This window comes from Coptis chinensis, chromosome 4 (genome assembly GCF_015680905.1).
Source record: "Coptis chinensis isolate HL-2020 chromosome 4, ASM1568090v1, whole genome shotgun sequence".
Classification (NCBI taxonomy): domain Eukaryota; kingdom Viridiplantae; phylum Streptophyta; class Magnoliopsida; order Ranunculales; family Ranunculaceae; genus Coptis; species Coptis chinensis.
Window position 1 is genome coordinate 12,553,230 of NC_141459.1, and position 20,389 is coordinate 12,573,618.

Sequence of the window (20,389 nt, forward strand, 5' to 3'; positions counted from 1 at the left end):
GGGACTCTGTCAGATTTAGCTCTCGACTTTGCAAACTCAAATTGATTTCTTTTGCTTTCACCATAGAGTTGTTCTCCAACAGTCCAACTTGCATGTTCCCATTGTTGTTGCTAAGACCTCAATGTAACCTGACAGAAGCAGCATGCGCAATAAGAGTTCCCCACATCTGCCTTGTCGTAATTAACATAACAAATCTTGACATCGGAGTTCAAATCTTTGGACGCGTACATGAAACAAGTACTTGAATCTTTACTGATTGTGTATATGAAAAGAGATTAATAAGTATTCAATTAACGGTAACCTGAACGACCTTCCAATGGTCGTGATATTTGGAACCTTCAATTTATATTCTCCGTTTCTTTTAATAGTGACTACGTACGAGCATTGAAACAAAGTTTGTAGCGAAAAAAAAGCATTGAAAATTTGAAACAAAGTTTTTCAATCAAAGAGAGAATTGGTCATGGGCGTGCCCAGTTTAATAAGAACTCAAGTTAAAAAAGTCGTGGGGCAGGCAACTATGCAAATAATTTTGAAGTAATGACGATATGGATCATACATGGACATTCTATCGAAAAAAAAAAGATCATACATGGACACCAAACACTTAAAATTTTACATACATATAATTTGTTCTTGGATGTGTTTCAAGGCTATGTAAGGGTACGGTTTCATGAAATGGACTACTCATTTATGTTCAATCAAGCAACTGAAGTATCAGAATCGTCTCAATAGTCTATTCTAAGAAATGGTACTTTTGAAGCCACGCGTCACGCTATAGCCACTTAAGATAGTGACGCAGTGGGGGGCATGGTCCTGGTGCTAGTCTTGTTTGCCTTCTCTAAAGATAACAACATAATTGGTCTGATGGACCACACGGACACAGATAATTACCACGTGAAAAACTCTACTACCACAGTAGTAACTAGATTTTAAACCGGGCATACGCTCAGAATCTTTTAGGTATCTTTCGTGATGTAAAAGAAATAATTTATTATAATAGTTTTTATATTTAAAAAATTTATAGTTTAATTTAAGTACAAAATGTGTGGCTCTTTCGCGTAAGACTCATAATAGTATAAACAACTAACCCAACCAATGAGACAGTGACCCACTACTAATTTTATTATCATCACTTGAAGTTTTCAAATTGAAGTAGAGTTTACAAAAAAAAAAAAAAAAAAACTGTCAAAACAATTATACTTATTCTTGTGACTTGCATTGCTTGGAAATATAGTCTGCAGCCAGAAATGTCATCCACCAAACCCCAAAAACATTGCACGTATATATTGTTCCAATTACAGTTTTTTTAGTACAGCTAACTTGTTTCATATGTTTGAATTGAGACTATTGAGAGTCATACCGGATTCGACTTATATATAAACCGACTTTAATAGCTAGTACTTTAATGGGCTTTGGTCTTGGCTATTGTAATTAGTCCAAACTTAGTTGTTATTAGAGTGAAGAGTATGTGTCTCTTGAGTTAGAGCATGTGTCCTGGTGTCTCCTATTTCGACCTTTTTTTTCGTGAAACCCGTGTCCAATTTTTTAGTTGAAACTTGAAACTAAGATTGAAGTTATTACTTCATTTCTCTTTGGATTAATTTGAAGTTATTATATTCTTTTTGGATTTTTAAATTCTTTTTATGTTCTTCATCAATTGCATTTGTCTCCTTCAACAATTCTTCTTCGTTCTTGACAGTGTTATTGTAGGTATTTGTTTGATATATTTGTTTTTAAATATATTTTTTAGTGCAATGAGTAAATCCGTTCTAGAGATTTGGTAATTGATTAAATATATAGTAATGTATAGTATATTGTTGCATTGTTTATTGTTTCCTTGGAAATATACTACTTCGTTGACCATCCCACCTCAGCACCTCTTTAACCTGTCTAGTATTTTAGTTCATAGTAATGTGATATAGATAACGGTTCAGTTGTTGAATTGTTTAAGTAACACTATTGCTATGGGATGTTCTGAGAAGCTATTCTTTTTTTGTTGAGATTTTTAAACTAATAGGCCAGATAAGTTGTTTCTGTTCCTGTGTGGGCCTATTATATTAGAGAAAGAAAATTTTGTTCTCCAATCTTTTTATTGTACTTGGTCATGTGTAATTGTGTATCACTGTATTAGTGTATATCATTGTATATTTGCATGTATGTTGCTCTGAGTAATTAGTATACATGCTCCAATTTCTACATCCAAAATAAGGTCAAATCATTAATGAGGTCTTATTCTCACATTTTAATGATTCAACTACATTGTCCAGATAATTTAGATATATACCTCAATCCCTGTCTAGATGTTGTTCTTAAAACCGCCACATACAATTGCCCATGTGTGAAAATTATAATAGATTCACATGAATTTCCAACCTGAATTTCCTAGTACCTTGGAAAGCAGTGGAGGGTCTTTATGATTTTGGCAAGTCTCGTGCTATTGGTATTAGAAATTTTTTATCAAAAAAGTTGGGAGAGCTTTTAGAAGTTTCAAGTGTCCTTGCTGCTGTCAATCATGTGGAATGCCACCCAGCTTGGCAACAGTCTCAGTCGTGAGCTTTTTGCCAATTGAACGGAGTACACCTATCCGTGAGTTATAACTTTAAGGAACTTAAACTTCTAACTTTAATATTATACCCCTCTTTGCAGAGCTTTTTTTCAATATCTGGCCTTCACATTGCAGGGATATTAACCATTAGGTTCTCCTGGTTCAACATGACTAAAGAGTATTGTGCGTAAGCCTAAGATTAAGTATGGTGTCAGAGAAATTGTTAAAGACACATGTACAAATTGCTCTTAGTTGGGGACTCCAAATGGGTAACAGTGTGCTGCCTAAGAGGCATGGATGATGGAGAATCTTTACTGCTTTGATTGGTCGATTCCTGAGGACTCTTTTGTGAAGTTCTCTAAAATTGAACAGACAATAACTAATCTCTTGTAATACTTTATGGAATTGTAGGTAGATTTTGTTCTTTGCATGCTCTGACTACATTTAATCAATCATTGCATGTTGTCCACTTATGCATATGAAGCCATTTATTATTTTTTATTATTCAAAAAATATGATCGGGGGTTGAACTGGATTTGATATGTACCATTCCGATGCTATCTAGTCATATTTTCTGTGTGTTTGGTATTCTTGAGAATAGTATGTTGGTAACCAACATGTTAGTTATTCACTTGTGCTTATTGACTCGTCTTCTACTTGTTCAGTTAGGCTTTTGGTGGTGTTGTTCATAAAATTAATCTGTAATTTCTAGACATCAAAATTACGTATGTCGTAGTAGGCAGTACTATTTATGTCTTGATGTGGTGGTCAGGCACTATATATTAACTTTGTTTTTTGTTTCGAATTAACTGTAAACTTACCAAATGGTTGCATGACAATATTTTGACGCATTGAGTGAGAAGGTGTTGCAAAAGATTGATTTGGGAATTTATAAGGTGTTACAAAAGATTGGTTTGGGAATTGATACGCAAGGTAATGTCCATAAGGAGTTAATAAATGGTAAAACGATAGTTTTACCTACGAACAAGCAATGAAACTCAAACGTAAGTAAAACTAAAACTATTTTCTTGCTTATATATCAAAGATTCTACTCTCGTTATCAATGCAATATGTTTATAGTAGAGAATTCGTTCCACTCCTAGCTCGTTTAGAATGTAACGTTTCCTAGTTCGTGTAAGCTAACAAAGTCGTGAGAGTAATGGAATTGAAATTAACTACGATGGTAATTCAACTAATCTAGATGTGATAAATGAAATGACAGCAATTTAATACTAAATTGACAATATGAGGAGGAATTAGGGGAATTTGATTCCACCTTGATTCGACTCAATTAACTAATGAAGAATTTGTCGTAATCCGAATTGAAATGTTTTCGCATAACAATTGGGTCTATCTAATCCCTAATCATTCATGGTAATCTCTACCAACTAACAATCAACATGTGAAGCAATCAAATCCATTCTCATAGAAAACTAATTACTTTCTAGAATGGAATAGATTACTACGGCGATTTCTACGCTAATAAAATCAAGTTTCATCAAGGCTTCCTCAAACCCTTCTAATGGAGGTTTTAGCCTTGAATCATTACAATATCATTTCTAACACAAGAACAAATAGAACAAGTCATTATTGAATAAGTATTAAACTTTATTAATCTATTTGAACAATAATAATAATGATTCACAATGAATTAAAACTGAATTTAAAACTAAGATTATGAATAACTAATTATCAATTTAAGACAAACTAAATTAAATGAACTAAGTAATGGATTCCAAAAACTAAACTTATTGTTCTAACTAATTTATTGATAATTCACTAGATAAACAATAAGTTATTGATTCTACAAACTAATTTCTTGTTCTAAAAACTAAATGTATAAAAAATAACTAGATATAAACTAAGTTATTGGATTCCTCCTAAGTAAAAACTAAGTTGCTTAAGAGCTAAACCTTTGTCTCCTCATCTGGAGGAGACCAGATCCACCATTTCGTGCATGGGCTGAGGAGCCATGTTTTGGGCCGAAAAATTGAGCCCAAAACATCATTACTTCAGTCCACAAAGGGGTTTTTAGTTGGAAATGACTTCAACAGCCTTTTCATCCACCTTTGCTCCTCTGATTGGGTCAAGGTTTGGACCATTAGAAATCTCGTTCCGAGTCGGTCGTTTTGACGTAAAGTAGGCCCAATTCCGAGGTCTAAGTCCAAAGATACGGCCTTCGAAAGTTCAGCTGACTTTTATGCGCTATTTTTGCCTGCGTTGACTTTGACTTTTTAGCTTTGACCGGGCTTTACAAAAGCTTCTTCTCCTTCAATCTTGGCCTTTAATCATAGAACTTCTAAGAAACCAACCCTTGCTCCATTATCTCGCAAAAGGGGCGCATTTCTGCACATATTCGACTCCAATGCCTGAACTACATAAGAACATGATAACAATACTAACTCTTACTTATTAATCACATAATTGGTCTAAAAGTAATATTGTTAAGGGGTTAAAACTACAGTTTTGGGATCTTATCAAACTACCCCCAAACAGCATTTTGCTTGTCCTCAAGCAAATATGAGAAATTAGAATAAGTGACCAAAAATGGAGTTCTGACTAATCTCGTTTCGCCGAGTGCGATTGCATTGACCATATGCAACAAGACCTTAAACCACTAGAAATTCTCTAGTGGACGAGTTATAGCCTCGTGAGAGTTTTCTAGTGAAGGTACTCACAAACTTCATCTATACTACAACGACTAAGAAATAAAACTATTGTTTCATTATTTATTCTCAATCATCTATATATCTCACTAGCAATGAATACATAATAATCAAGTCGACACCTAAGCTAATATATACGTAATAATCAATCATCTACGAATAACCATATATACAATGAGTACTGCTATGTAATGCACTAACAGGTTCGTTTCTGAAACCTTGGAATAACGTCCTTAAGTAGATCCTCACATAAATGTCAAGACAAAAACACTCTGATTTTTCCGCTCAAATTTCGCTACTCCAGTGTGCAGTGGGCACACTTTACCTTACAATCTCAATGACACACAAAGAAGCCAAAGTCGATCAATTACATCTACCACTTACTATCACACTAACCTATTTATAATTGAGCTAGAGGTCTTTATTAAGTGTTGCGGGGATTAGGTGATGGTTTAAAAATGAAGAAAATGGATATTCAAAAAGAACCAGTCTGAGATAATAGAGTCTTCATATTATGTAACTAGGGAAAACTTTGTTCTTACTTTGCTTCTACACTTTATTTCCATCCTTAACCATTTTTTTTTTTTTTTTTTTTTTTGGCTTTTGACTCCTTTGATTATGTTTTTGGAGTTCTAACTCTTTATTTATTTATTTATTTTTCTTTTCTTTGGAGGAAAACTTTCTTTTCTTATTTGAAGCAACTAACAATTTCTTGATTTCAAATGTCTTTCTCTTTTCTATTCATCATCTCTATTCTCAGACTCATTCAAAGATGGGTAGGCTGATTTTATTTATTTTTTATTTTTTATTTATTTTTTGTTTTGTAAAAGGGTAAAGGATTTGCGGGTTATGAAAGGCTAAAGAAAGGCTCAGAGGGGCGACTAGCGAAAATAATTTCATATAGGTTTGAATTTCTAGCTATATCGATCCAAAGAGGGCCTAAATTCTCGCTTATGATATGACATAGTGATCAAGCAAGTGGACGTGTGATTTCTCTATTCAGAATTTACTTCTCCCTGTGTCATTTCTCAAATATTTCACTCATATAAGGTTTTATACTATATTCTCACAGGATTTGTAGAATAAGTACTCTAGCCTAGATTTCAAAAACTTACTGCCAATGCAACATAGATACTCATGCAATATATTTATAGAAAGATGCAAAGATTATTACCTACATATTAACCTAAGTTTCTAAAAACTATTCCAATGCAAAGCTAACGTGAAACTTCTAGATTAGTAAGAGTATAGAAAGAAAACAATACCAATATTCCTAAGTGTATATCATAAACTTTTTATTTATATTTTTGAATTTTTTATTTTTTTACTAGAAAACAAGTGCATATTATACATATCTATATCCTAACAGATGCCTTAAATTACGCGTGTTTCTATGCCACTACCAAACAAAAAATCATGCTTTGTCCTCAGAGTATTGAAATAAAAAGGGTAGAAAAATACCATGGAAACGCGTAAAATTTTGGAACATCTGCAAAACAAAGTTAAAACATACTAATATAGATAAATAAAAACAGACGCAACTCTATATGATTTCCACCCATTATGGGGTTTCAAGAAGTAAATTGCTTGGGACATAAGCAGACACGAACAAAAATAAAAACTTACCTCTTATCCAGCATTTAGGCGTTGTCAACCTCTTCTATAAAGAAATGAGGTTCCTTCGCATCCTGCCATGCTATGATGATTTGCCAAGCTTCATGCCATTAATCATCTACGATCGTTAACCTGTTAAGCGCTACTTGGTCGGATGGGGTGTAAGGTGCAACCTGATGAGGTTGTATCATCCACCCTTGCCAAGTCATTGCACGAAAAGATCGAATAATATAATTGGTGGGTCTCACAATGTCGACCCCAACCCAATCCGTGAAGTGGGTACAAAAAACAGGGAAGAAACATAGCATAATATGGCAAACTAAAACATGCATAAGAAGGTATTTATGCCTCATGCTATGGGCTCGTGCTAAACTAGACATTAGGGTCTGGAGAATATCACAGAGTATACGTCCCCCAGCTAAAGCAAGGAAAATATCACAAGTTTCATCATTCGCAGAAGAATAACGTCATTCTCCTCTAATGTTTAGCATGATCCAAAACATAACAGTGCCCACATTCATGGACAGGCTTCCAAGGGCGACGTTATATTCCCCTTGGTCCTCAATCCTAAAGATTCCTACCCCATAATGCTCATGCAAATTCTCATAGTTATAAAGGTACATATTATCGACCAAATAGGCCCATGAGTCTTGTATTTCAGCTGGCATAGCAAGTCCAAGAACAAAGGCTAGCAAGAACCTGGTAATTTCCATCGGTTCATCCTCAATGGTGATGGAGAACACTTGTTCTCCATCCGGTCTATCAAAGAACTTACAATTATCATAAAAATAAGATGTAAGTGCAGGAGAATAAAGTTCATCAGGTCTTACCATTAGCGGTTCCCAGCCTACGTGTATGATCACCTAGCGAAACCAAGCTCCATAGGTGTCGCTTTGGAACAAATCTTCAAAAGACTGCTCCGGTATGATACGAGGCGGTGTCATCATCACAAATACACTCTAGAAGTGTTGCGAACAACCCTAGAAAAACTCACAAAAAATCAAAAAAAAATAGTGGCTTTGAAGGGCAAGGCGCGGGGTGCACTCCGAATTTGCTTGTATAAGGCGCGGGGTGGGTGTGCTCCTGTCTTTGTCGAGGTCCAAGCACTTCAGTGCGGGGTGCGCTCGGATTTTGCCTATGAGAGCGCGGGGCGCGCTCTTGTCTTGATCGAGTTCTAGAGGCTTTAGCGTGGGGTGTGCTCAGATTTAGCCTATTATGGGCGTAGGGTGTGCTCCGTATATCTTGAGTGCTCTGCAGTGAAAAACTAAGAGAAAAGTGAGGAGTGAAAGGTGAGAGTGCAAGGTGAGAGGTGTGGGTTGTGAGTGTAGAGTGAATCAAGTATATATAGGGTTTTAGTTTCTAAAACGAATATCCACAAGTTGCCAAATTTTTTAAAGCAATTGCCGGAACCAAAATATTCTAAAAACCAAAATGAAAACAAGTTATGTGCATATTCCGAATATAAACCAATAACTTTTTGGTTGAATTCAAAATAGCAACTTCCTAATTCTATTCATTGAATTTTCACTCTACAACAATATCTATTCTTAGCCACACCAATATCGACAACATTCTTAAACACTCGTATTTCCACAGTTTGTAAGATTTAACTTCTAAAACAGTGAATAAGATAAAAACAACGCAAAAAAAAAAATAATACCGCCCCAAACAATTCGGGAAGGTGGGATTTATGGAAAATTCATGGCACGCTTGGACAGAAACCAAATTACATTAAAAATTCAATTAACAATCAAATATCAGAAAACGATTACATAATCCAAATCTAACTAATAAACTAAACAACTAGAAATAAAATTCTACAAAAACAGGGAAACTTCCTAAGTTACTATTTTTATGGTTTTAATATTTTTTTAATGTTTTATGAATACGGATTAATATAAGGAAAACAGTAAGTAGTAAAGACGTAAGTCACTCCATAGATAAACATGACTAAAAAAACTGAGAAAACATGCGAGAGTGGAAAGCGTGAATTACGTTAAATGTGGACTTAGGATCCGATACTTACAGCCAAGTGAATGATTGTGAGAAAATTGATGGTTATGGAAGATATGGTGGATATGAATAAATTTTAGAAGTAAGAAATGGAGGAAATGAGAAAGTGGGTTTGTCACAAAATTCATTGGTGGAGTGGGTTGGTATTATCACACATCTGAAAATGAAGGTCTCGGGTGGCACTTTAGGTAGTAGTTTCTTACTATGAGAGTTTAGAAAATCATGAAGCATAGTAAAAACAAGAGGGTCAAATGCAAACTTAAGATTCCTTTGAAAAGGTGGAGGGCAGAGAACACTGATGGAAGGTGAATGAGTGACAGGATAATGTGCGATGGGTGAATGGTGTTCAGCTAGAGCTCTCAAGTCTATATCATCATAAGTTTTTAGATATGCAAGACATTCTTCAATAGGTGAGTTAGAAGAATTATTGGAATAGTGGGTAAAAAAAATTTCTTCTGTCATGGTGTCAATGTTGGAACTTCCAAAGGTTAGAAATTGGTGCATCTAATTATCAGGAACCGTGTTGTCAAAATAATCTTGAGTTAAGCTCTCGATCATGCTAACCTCTCCATCCGAAGTCGTATCTGGGAACTGTTTTGTCATTTTAAAAACATTTACCTCAACAGAAAGATGGCCAAAAGACATGGACATTGAACCATTGCGGCAGTTTATGAGCGCGTTGGCAATATCCAAGAAGGGACGCCCTAAAATGATAGGAACAGAGTCGTTAGGGACTTCTGTGTCGAGGATAATGAAATCAGCCAGATAGTAGAAATCCAGAACCTTAGCAAGCACATTTTTAACAACACCCTTTGGATACTTAATAGACTGATCAGCTAATTGCAATGTCATTTTAGTAAGTTGCATCTCTTGTAGACCTATTTGTTTATAGAGATAATAAGGGAGTAAGTTAGCACTCACCCCTAGGTCTAATAGCGCGGTCGTCGTGTGGGAATCTCCTAAGGTACATTGTATCGTAGGACGACCAGGGTCCTTGTACTTAACGATCACATTATGTTCGGTTAAAGTTGGAAACTATTCAGTTAAAAAGGAATCTTTAGGAATATTTGTCTTACGCCTAGTAGTGCACAACTCTTTAAGAAACTTAGCATGGTAAGTAACTTTTTAATCGCTTCTAGAAAAGGTAGGTTTATCGTTAGATTTTTGAAAACCTCCCTAATCTCATCAAAATTCGTATCCTTGGTTAACATGGCTAATCTTTGGGGAAACAGTAGCGTATGAATCAACAGGATGTCTAAATTTGGCTTTTTGTTTTTTAAGTTGTGGTTTAATTGGTACCTCTACTGGGGTAGGATCTTCAGTTATTACTTCGATATCTAGTACAATATCCAGTGTAGGAACTACTAGTGGGGTAACTACAGGCATAGTTACGGCCTTATTAATCACTCTGCCAGAACGGAGAGTGGTGATGGCCTTTAGCTCACCTACGTTTCTATTTTCATTACTAGTATTACCATTTACCTCAAAGGCTGTGTTTGGTGTTTTAGGATTAGGTATCGCTTGACCTGGAAACACACTTTTTGGTTGTACTTTCTCTTGGGCTAACTGCTGTAAGGATAGTTGGATGGACTGTAAAATCTATTGTTGGGTTTGCATAAAGGCGTCGAAACGATCCGGTTGTGGATGTGTAATTGTTACAGGTGGTGTGACAGGAACTATCTCACGTTGATTATTAACAGGTGGGTTGTGATAGTTATGATTAACCGGAACGATACCTCTATTAGCATTATAATTATTATTGTTGTAATTATTATAATTACCTTGTCTTTGTCCTTGTCCTTGTCTCGGTGGAGCTTGATTGTAATTGTTCGCTGGCTTAACATGTTAATTATTATATGCTGGAGGTGTAACTTGTTGATTATTTCTCCAACTAAAGTTGAGATTTTGTCTCCAAGGTGCATTAGGTTCGCTATTAATGGAACAAACATTGTCTGGCTGAGCGGATGGATTTTATAGACTAAAGGACAATAGAGCTCGGGATCTTGCAGGACTCAAACGTAAAATTTACAGGAATAAAGTTAACATTCATGACAGGGGTAGGCCTTTGTTGAACAGAAATAGCTTCTACCTTTTTAGTGAGGGATTTAATTAGAGTTTTAAGCTCATGATCATATTTAACCTCAAACATACTGGTAGCCTTAACTGTTAAAGAAGAACTAGCGGAGAGGCGGATCGCTACCCCGTAGTTATTATTACGCTTTGTTTGATCTTCTAAAAGCCTATAAGCCTCTGAGGCTCCTTTACTGAGGAAACTGCCCCCATTCATTATATCAAGAACCTCTTTATGGTGGTGTAAAAGTCCCTTGAAAAAGGCACAAACTAACGTGTCTTTCGCAAGGTTATGATGTGGACACTCTATAAGAAGGTCAGTGAAACCATTCCAAGCCTCTGAAAAGGATTCATGAGGATTCTGTCGGAAAAAATGAATCTTGGAAAGCATTTTATCTGTCTTCAATGGTGGGTAAAAATGTTCCATAAACAATTGAACAAGTTTGGCCTATGAGTCCACAGAATTAGGCGTTTGGGCAATTAACCAAGACGCCGCCTTGTCGGCTAGGGTTAAAGGAAACACCCTCAGTTTAATTTGTTCCGCACCTACCATTGGATGATGGAATGTGGTAAGAACTTGTTCAATCCTATGCATATACTGATAAGGTTTTTCATGGTCTAACCCATGAAAAACTGGTAACAAATTAAATATATTTGGGGATTCGAAATCCCCATCGGTCCGCAAGAACGATGCAAGATTTTGGGCTATCGTTCAAGGCTTTGTAAAAGTCAGAGAGAGGAGACTCTCTTTCTTCAGCCATTATTTCAGGTGTAGTGTGTGGTATATTAGATAGGTTTGTGTGTTGACGTTCACGATAGATTATGTTAGTCGTTTTTTCTCTACCTGACCTTAATCTCATGCAAGGCTAAGTCCAATATTAAAGAAACACGACAACAGTCAAGACAACCCTGATATACTAGTAGAAATCCTCTAACAGGAGATGCAAGGAGTGGAAGAAAGAAGTACCTGAATGCCTCATTGCTTCGCTTATGAATAGTGTCTTGCATGCTCTAGCTCAGTGTATTAAACAAGTTAGAAACACTGAATAACTTGAAGAAATATAAGTTTGTACTAACCTGTGGAAATCGGTCGTTTCGAAAGGGCGCTGGGGCGCCAGATTTTTGCTTTTACAAAGGCGAGGGGTGCGCCAGTGTCTTAGCCGATGTCCGACAACTCAAAGACGAGTGCGCTCTGAATTTGCCTTGGAGAGCGCGGGGTGCGCTCAGTGTATCCTTGTGGAAAAAAAAATTAGTTCTGAAGCAAACAACTACAGTTAGAACCAAACAAGGGTGGGTGGGTTTAATGGGACTTTGGTAAGATTATCACTACTAAAGAAAATGAAACTAAACACAACTAAGATGGCAGCGACGCCATTTGATAAAAGGGAAAACGATAGTTTTACCTATGAATAAGCGATGAAACTCAAACGTAAGTAAAACTAAAACTATTTTCTTGCTTATATATCAAAGATTCTACTCTCGTTATCAATGCAATATGTTTTGAGTAGAGAATTCGTTTCACTCCTAGCTCGTTTAGAAAGTAACGTTTCCTAGTTCGTGTAAGCTAACAAAGTCGTGAGAGTAATGGAATTGAAATTAACTACGATGGAAATTCAACTAATCTAGATGTGATAAATGAAATGACAGCAATTTAATACTAAATTGACAAAATATGAGGAGGAATTAAGGGAATTTGATTCCACCTTAATTCAACTCAATTAACTAATGAAGAATTTGTCGTAATCCGAATTGAAATATTTTCGCATAACAATTGGGTCTATCTAATCCCTAATCATTCATGGTAATCTCTACCAACTAACAATCAACATGTGAAGCAATCAAACTCATTCTCATGAAGAACTAATTACTTTCTAGAATGGAATAGATTTCTATGACGATTTCTACGCTAATAAAATCAAGTTTCATCAAGGCTTCCTCAAACCCCTCTAATGGAGGTTTTAGCCTTGAATCATTACACTATCATTTCTAACACAAGAACAAATAGAACAAGTCATTATTGAATAAGTATTAAACTCTATTAATCTATTTGAACAATAATAATAATGATTCACAATGAATTAAAATTGAATTTAAAACTAAGATTATGAATAACTAATTATCAATTTAAGACAAACTAAATGAAATGAACTAAGTAATGGATTCCAAAAACTAAATTTACTATTCTAACTAATTTATTGATAATTCACTAGATAAACAATAAGTTATTGATTCTACAAACTAATTTCTTGTTCTAAAAACTAAATTTATCAAAAATAACTAGATCTAAACTAAGTTATTGGATTCCTCCTAAGTAAAAACTAAGTTGCCTAAGAGCTAAGTCTTTGTCTCCTCATCTGGAGTATACCAGATCCACAATTTCGTGCATGGGCTGAGGAGCCATGTTTTGGGCTGGAAAATCGAGCTCAAAACCTCATTACTTCAGTTCACAAAGGGGTTTTTAGCTAGAAATGACTTCAATAGCCTGTTTGTCCACTTTTTCTCCTCTGATTGGGTTAAGGCTTAGACCATTAGAAAGTTCATTACGAGCCGGTCGTTTTGACGTAAGGTAGGCCCAATTCCGAAGTCTGAGTCCAAAGATATGGCCTTCGAAAGTTCAGCTAATTTTTATGTGCTATTTCTGCCCGCGTTGACTTTGACTTTTCAGCTTTGACCGGGGTTTACAAAAGCTTATTCTCCTTGAATCTTGGCCTTTAATCATAGAACTTCTAAGCAACTAACCCTTGCTCTATTATCTCGCAAAAGGGGAGCATTTCAGCACATATTCGACTCCAATGCCTGAAATACATAAGAACACGATAACAATACTAACTCTTACTTATTAATCACATAATTGGTGTAAAAGTAATATTGTTAAGAGGTTAAAACTACAGTTTTAGGCTCTTATCAGGAGTCCAATTCAACAACTGACTTTATAACTCTTTTTTAAAAAAGAAATATTTAGAGGGTTAAGGCAGACCAACACCGGTTACATTAAAGGACCCTAGCCTGAAAGCTTACATTGCCCGAAGGCTCATCAACCCCAAAGGGAACCTATCCCGAAGGCTCTCGCCGATGCACCATTTTGAGTAGACCTAACCGCCTCCACCTTGTCCATGAAGACTTGCTTTCGCTCCTCGGTCCACCCATCATAGCAGCACCTTGTTTCTAGCCCGACGACTCACTTGGCCAAAAGGCCCATCACATAATTATACAAGAAATAAATCCTAACCAACACTTGGTGAGATTCAAACTTGTAACCTCTCCCATGAAGATAGGGGTACACAACCAACTGAGCTAGAAGCTCTTGTTATTATTAAAAATGATTAAAAGTTTGGCTTTTCATGAATGACTACCACGATCCTCGGTTGACTCTTCTTCAGTTTCCAGTTTTTCAAAATCATCAACCAATTTGTATGACTACCGAGTCGGGTTCTTCTCTTACCCGTATCGAATAGAACATGCTGAGCAAAATCTTCTTCATATAAAACTTGATCGATTTAGATCGGGAAAATCGTACGGATTTTATGAAACTGTGTGCTATGGGCTCGAATCCTTAGCCATCTGTCTCCCTTATTTGATTTCTTTTCTATTTTATTGCATTTTATATATTAGAGGACCTATATTTGTATTTAGTCCAATAAAAAATGATTCTATCATTGATTTATCTGCAATTCAATATGGATGGATATATACCACATATATATATGCCTATCTTACTCTCACTTTTCCCTATAATTTTTTAATACTTGAAACTTTATCTATAAGGCTAATAAGATTTAAACTTCCCCTATAGATTGAGAGTTTCCTAATAGGAAATGCTTCATTTTTATAGATTTTACATTTAAATTTTTTACAATTTAGTTCAACCATAAAATGTGATGCCTACAATTTTATGACGACATTCTCTCACTCAGATTTTATGATTTTCCTATAGGTAAATTGTTAATACCATTGGGGGTAAGATAATGCGGATGTGACATGTCTGTATACACGCGGTTTATAGTGCAAATAGATAGTCTTAGAATAATAATATGAAGTCCATTTATGTTGTTGAGAATGGAAATCAAGACATATTTAATATTGTTCTTTCCATGATCACCGTGTTATGCTAGTTTCTGGTTAATTTGTATTCTTTTCTACTGTGCTTTCATGGCTTTATTATCTATTCTCTCCGAAACTTCCAATTATTTTTAAAAAATTTAGGAGAGAGCTTCAGATTTACGTATTTTTTAGGAAATAATTGCTAGTTAAACATAATTATTTTTGCGGAATTTGTGGGGTAAAAATAATTGCTAGTTAAACATAATTATTTTTGTGGAATTTGTGGGGTAATTTCTTTCCTATTTTTGAGAAAATAATAGATAATTAAAAATAATTATGTTTTAGGAAATAATTGTACATACTAATTTGAATTGCACTTAAGTTGGGAGAGTTGTACTAAAAGAGTACATATTGTTAAATGGCTTATGTTGATATTTAATTCCAACATTGAAGAAAAATCTATACGTACATAATTTGTGGGGGTAATAAGATTATGTTTCCTATTTTTTAGAAAATAATTGGTATATTCTTTATACTACGGAATTTGTGTGGTAATTTTTTCCTATTTTTGAGGAAAAAATTGCTAGTTAAACATAATTATGTTTGGGCAGAATTTGTGGGGACTAATTTAAATTGCACTTAAGTTGGAGAGTAAGTAAGCACTCTTTTGGAAAGTGAAAATTGAATCAAACTCTATAAAGAGTCCACGTGGCATGGTAGAAAGCATTGTATTAGAATGTCACCTAGGAGAGAGAAAAATCTATTTCAAAGGTCTCTGCTTTAGTATATAGATAAATTGCCAAGAAATATCTCCAAACTATAAGGACTCACACCTCCCAAGATTTTTCCAAACTTCTACTACTGCACCCATGTAAATATAAACAAAAACCATTCCAATAAACCATTGTTTGTTTTTACTTTTCCTTATTGCCCTTACAAAAATTACATTTATTTGGTGACCAAAACTATTAAAAGATGACAATTGTGTCATTGAAAATTAGTCAAGACTACTGCGTAATAGAATATAAAATAATTTTCTTGTAGATTCTTTGATTGTGTACTTTGAGAAAAACAATACTCGGATCAGAGTATTGATATGGATTATTCTATTATATATGTTTTTGAGAACATGGTGGAAGGGCTGCGAGTGCAAGTTCAAATGCCGAACTTAAGTGGTATATCTTTGAGAGTGCGCAAAAGCATAACGAGACATTTACTCTCTTTTTTGAGTTTGTATGGATTTAGACACTCGACAATGATTTTGAGTTAAAAAAAATTACACCTTTAAATTAAAAAACTTTTGGATGACTTTCAAAGAAGTCAGACTTAACATGCGATTTCTATTATATATTTATTTATTTGGGTGGTGGGGGTGGGGGTGTTGAATATAATCTTGCACCCCCTGGCTTAGAATCCTAATTTTGTCTGCCTAAAAAACAATACATTTTAGTATGGGTGATCGAGGGGAAGAAATTCTTTTTGCCTCTCTCGATTGAGGGAAAAATGAGCTTGTCCTTCGCTATAAAACTGATCGTTTACACTTGACCGCACCGGTTGAAATCCAGAAAGTGAAACAGACTAACAAGCGTCTTGCAAAAGGTGTTCTACTAGATTATCTCGACTCTTTTTTGAGAGCTAATAAATGTTGTCCGCATCTTCTTAAACCTGTCTACTATTCTTACGAGAATGAAAAACTTATATTCAAAGGGTATAAAACAAATTCAAAAGAATTAGTTCTCGAAAAACTATTACATTATTTATGTATGGATGACAGCGGGGTGAGCTTTTAATTTACTTCTCTCTAAGGCTAAGTCCAATGGTTTGGTGCGTGAAAACACCAAATCACAATAGTATAGTAGATAGGGTTAGTGGGATGGCGTTTACGTGTCCAATAGGTTTTAGCATATAACAGTAAACAAAATATTTTTTTCAATTCTAGCCACCATTGGCGAGGGCGGGTGCAAAACATTTTTTTTTTTTTTTCCGATTCTAGCCGCCATTGGAGAGGGTGGGGGAAAAATAATTTTTATTTTCTCTGGCCGCCATTGCCTTTGGCGTATGGAAGTTTCTCTTTACTCTTTTGCCGTTTCTCCTATCTGTCGCTCTCTTTATCATCAAAATTCAACAAATAATCAGCGAAATTCAACAAATAAATAAGAAAAACAGTAAAAGAAAATTAACCAAAACTCTCGCTATTCAAGTCTCCCGTATTTTTTATTTCTTTTACTGCCCAATTCTTCAATCTCTTGCCGATACAACACCCACTTCCGCAAACATGTATGATACAGGGTGGGATAAAATTAAATAACAATTTGAGAATCAGAGGATGATACGGGGTTTTATAAAGGCACAAACTATGAGAAGTGTTACAAGTCGTTGACAACTTATAAATAAATCAGTTACTTTATTTCGTGGATGTTTGAATCAAGCCGAAGATATGAACAGATTAGGAACTAACGAAATAGACATTGTAAATTATTATTATTATTATTATTATTATTATTATTATTATTATTATTATTATTATTATTATATAATTGATTAAACTCAAACTATTTTTTTTTCTTTTACAGATGGACCAAGCAAGGAAGTTGTATGTCACCAGGTCTTCAGATAATAAACCCTTCAAATTTGATCATGCGTGGTTTATTTTAAAAGACTACAAAAAATGAGCGCGCCATTCAATTCCAACTACACCTAGTTTCTCTCAAACTAATTTTCATAACGGGTCTCCAGCTCCATTAAATGAACAAAATGGCATGGGGGGAACACCTGATTCTGAAATGCAAGGACCTGGTTCATCAAAAAGACCGGATTGTGGAAGAGACAAATCAAAACACAAAAAAAATAGTTGACAGTCAAAACGAAACTTCTCTCAAAAATTAACGTGACAATCTCAACGGGCGATGGAGGCCCATTGAGGCAGCTACTGACTGTGGGAAAAAATTCTATGAAAGTGAAGCGTCTAATCCTTCAAGGATTAAACTTGCAGAAAAAAAAAAATTACGTGAGACATTGGCATGGGAAGAGGAGATCATGAACACAAATACATCGACTATGACACCTCAAGGTAAAAAATGATACAAAAACGCAAAGAAACAAAATTTTGAAATATCAAACTCTTCGCAATGCAAAAACTGCTTCAAGAAATTTGCACTTTGAAGAATACGGGGAAGAAAGTGATTGATTAATTTGATTAAGTATTTTAAATGCTTCATACATATTTGATGCATTTTTAATGTATTTCCTTTTAATTTGTTGTTTTTTTATTTTCAATAAATGTTTTATTTCAATAATTAATTAAGTTGTTGCAAATCGGAATAAATTTAATCTTAAAATTGAAATTAGAACAAAGAAATACAACTAAAGCAAAAAATATAAAAGGGTATGATAGAATGGTAATTGCACAAACTAATTTACGAAAAAAACTTAAAATAGAGAATTCAATTGTAACCGCTATTGTGAGTGGCGGGTGGAAATATGAATTGAAATTCTAACTGCCACAGTGAGTGGCGTGTAGAGTTATTTCGAAATTAAATCGAAATTCTAACCGCTATCCACATAGGCGTACAAATTTATTTGAAATTTTTTCTGTAGCCGCCACTCGTTCTGGCGTGCAGAGCATACGTTATATCGTTAAAAGTGACTGTATACATAGCGAAATTTATAACGATAGCGTTGGCGGGTTAACGTTTTAACGTACCATTATATCACATTTTACGTGAAATTTGGTGTTTTGCCGCACCATTGGACTTAGCCTAAGTCTCTAGTGCTCTTTAGCATTTCTAAAGAACTGGTCAATGAGTTTGGATATGTTTGGACGAGGGCGTATGTTTGCTATTCCTTTGATCCTAATAACATTGTTTTTATAATTGAAGATGAAGAGATTATTTTTACAAATGAAGATGAAGAGTTCGATTGACCAAAAGCTTAAAGACATTCACTACATACCGAGATGGGGGTATAGTAAAATCTCACTTAGCTCTATTTCATTTGTTCTGGTAAGATAATGAAGCCTTGTTATTTACTATATTTATCTTTTATGTTAATCTCACTCAGCTCTATTTTTGTTTTATTTTTGGGTTATATAGGCTTTGGTACCAATTTTTAGACCGATATTAAGAAATACTTTACCGTCATTTGGAGTTCATATAAAGTGGAGTTCATATAACGGGCTCGAGTAACCTGCCCGTTATATAAACTCCAATCATACGAACTCTAAAGAAACGTACTCCACCATGAAAAATAATAAATTAGAAGCTGATTTTTGGTGGAGATATTCTTCCCACAATATAGATCTTCCTTAGAAAAAATCAGCACATTTGAAGATGTCTAGGCGTATCAAAATTTGCTTATAGTGTTATAAAATTATCCAACGGTCTAGATTTTCAAATTTCAAAACAACTTTTGACAAGGTTAAACATTTTCGTTTGGGCTGATTTTTTGTAGGAAGATTCTCTATTATGAGAAGACTATCTTCACAAAAAATCAGCTCTCAATTCATCTGATAAATCAATTTTTGGTAGTGGAGTTTATTTGGAGTTCATATAACAGGTTCGTTTAAGTAATTAGGTTTTAGTACTACTTTTTAGAAAGTAATTAGGTTTTGGTACAACTTTTTGATGAATCACTTACGGTGCTAGCTCGTCCTTAAGGCAAAAAAGGTGACCGCCTAAGGCCTCATTTTCAGGAAGGCCTCAATCTCAAAAAGTTTCCATAAAAATAAGCCTCATCTATCGTAAATTGATAAAATCTCCAAAATGTTTCATAAAAATAGGCCTCATCTCTCCTAAGTTTCCATAAAAATAAGCTTCAATTTACAAATTTGAGAAACCCAAAGAAATTTCCAAAAATAGGACTCGAACAAAGTAACAACTACTCCAAAATATTTGGCCACATTTTGGGGGAAAAGGCCACATTTTGGGGAGTTACGCCTTAGGCCTCGAGTTTGGTCGAGCTAGCCCTAGTCACTTCACCACGTGCTACATGATTTACATCCTTATTGGTCATTGTGATCTAAAATAATATTGTCCGTTAATTTTTTATTTTGCTTATTTAGAAAAAATTCATGAGATAAGGAGGAAAAAATCTCACATATCCATCGTAACCATATCTTCTTCTCTATCCATTAGACCCATCATCTTCTCTCACTCAAACTTTAACACTTATTTACTCTCTCATCTCAAACACTTACGCATGACGCTTTTTCATCAAAATCTAAAGTTTAGTACATAGACCCTTACATCTCATCACTATTATCATAATCTTCAAATTTCATCGTCATTTTTAAACAAATGAAGTTTTACTATTTCCTAATTTATTTTAAAAGTTGTATTATTTCCTAATATCACTATTAAAAATTGTACCAAAACCTAAAAAAAACTCTACACTTTTTTACGTGAAATGGTATTGTGGACAATATGAAAATCCATACATATTG